The sequence below is a fragment of the Mixophyes fleayi genome, chromosome 9, assembly GCF_038048845.1.
Source record: "Mixophyes fleayi isolate aMixFle1 chromosome 9, aMixFle1.hap1, whole genome shotgun sequence".
NCBI classification, from domain to species: Eukaryota; Metazoa; Chordata; class Amphibia; order Anura; family Limnodynastidae; genus Mixophyes; species Mixophyes fleayi.
The window spans coordinates 10,959,755-10,961,514 of NC_134410.1; the positions used below are offsets into that span (position 1 = coordinate 10,959,755).

The 1,760-nt window shown below is 38.9% G+C and overlaps 2 non-coding genes across 2 annotated transcripts; both read left to right on the plus strand.

Moving 5' to 3' along the window:
- The first annotated feature begins 920 nt into the window (after nt 1–920).
- On the plus strand, nt 921–992 carry TRNAH-GUG (transfer RNA histidin (anticodon GUG)). The gene has a single exon. It is a non-coding gene; the product is annotated as a tRNA-His (tRNA).
- Nucleotides 993–1,461: 469 nt separating this feature from the next.
- On the plus strand, nt 1,462–1,533 carry TRNAH-GUG (transfer RNA histidin (anticodon GUG)). The gene has a single exon. It is a non-coding gene; the product is annotated as a tRNA-His (tRNA).
- The last annotated feature ends 227 nt before the right edge of the window (nt 1,534–1,760 follow it).

A 1,760-nucleotide genomic window follows, 5' to 3' on the forward strand; every position in this document is an offset into this window, starting at 1 on the left:
TCCACTTGGATTCCATTCTTTCACTCAGACAGCGGTACAACTTGCTACCCGCAGACCGCTGACTCTCATCACCTCCTTGTTTCTGTTGGACATTCCTCCTCACTATAGCAGTGGTACAACTTGCTATCGCAGACCACTGACTATCTTCACGTGTCCTTGTCCATACAGTTCCTTGTGTATTATTATCTCATTATTACCAGTGTTGCTAGTCATAGACTTTCCTGAGCATCTCATCGGCCATCATTTCATGTTCCGTGATCACCCAGCTACCAGAGTACCCTATTACCATCTACATTGCTCTGGTAAGCCTACCATCTGGTGATCCCTGGGTAAAGACTCCTAGTGCCCGTGACAAACACTTTATTAATTCAGTTTATTCGGCTTGTTTAAATATAGTTGAAAGCAAAGCATTCATCTCGTATTCATCAACGCAAGTGAAACTAATTTCAAACAACAGTGGGCATGTGCCCTTAGTATTTTTACTGTTACAATATAAAAATAAATAGAAGTGGGAGGTGGGCAGTGTTGTCAGGTGCGCCTTAAACGCCATATGAGAGGGGGGGGGGGGGCGGCACTGGCGCTTGTAACAACTGCTTATTTCTCACCAATGTATATTTTTATCTGCCTGGGGAACACGTGACATTGGACAATTTTAGTTACTACCTGAAGGTCATATAGTTAATTATTACGTTTATCTAATATAGCATAATTTTCAACCCCATTTCAGGCTCAGACGTAAAATATACATCAATAATATATACTTAGCAGCTTCTGCCCTTAAGCACTTAACTAAACTCACAACTAAAGATTTTACTAACACATTTAATCTCTTGGATTTATGTGTCACTTGGTATTATATTTTTCAAACATCAAAAGGATTATTTTACATAGCTAGAGAGAGAGAAGAGACTGCGGTGTCTGCCGTGATCGTATAGTGGTTAGTACTCTGCGTTGTGGCCGCAGCAACCCCGGTTCGAATCCGGGTCACGGCAAGTTATTTTATTCTTCATAATTGTTTATATAATTTTATTACAAGAGGTTATGCATTTCACATTTTTCTAGGTGAAGAAAATGACAGTAATACAATTTTATTGAAAGAAGACTAGATAGTGAGAATTCCATCCAGTATCCCAAAAAAGTGGGATTTGTTTGTCAATTAAGCAGTACTAAAGATCAGGGATATCCTGAAGGATAGTAAATTTCCTTAGAAAAACCTTCAAAATCTGGAACAGTCCCTATAAAAGATGGACTGTTGGATAATGGATAACACAGCCATTCAGCTGTACACAATGAACTACAAAAGAGCAAAAGAGCAGCCTGTGTCCTGTTATTCCCTAAACTGGCTCCTTAGAACCATGCAATATACTAAATCTGAAAACATCTACTCCCTATGATTCTTTTAAAACTTCAAACGATTCTTTTCAGTTATTGAGGCAAGTAGCAGCACAAGCTACAGTGTCTGCCGTGATCGTATAGAGGTTAGTACTCTGCGTTGTGGCCGCAGCAACCCCGGTTCGAATCCGGGTCACGGCAAGATTTTTTTTTTTCTTTTGCCAGACTATTATTTACTCATACCACATAGGATGTTAGCGGTGTTTATTTTCAAAACCTTATTCTGTGCCATGACTTAAAGTTTGCTACAGTTATTTATTATTTCAAGATTTTGGACCTGTAATCTACATACTAACAGGGTAAAGGTCAGTGACACATTTGGCTCTGAGTTTAAGACCTAAAAAAAATAAATCTCTATATCATATGGG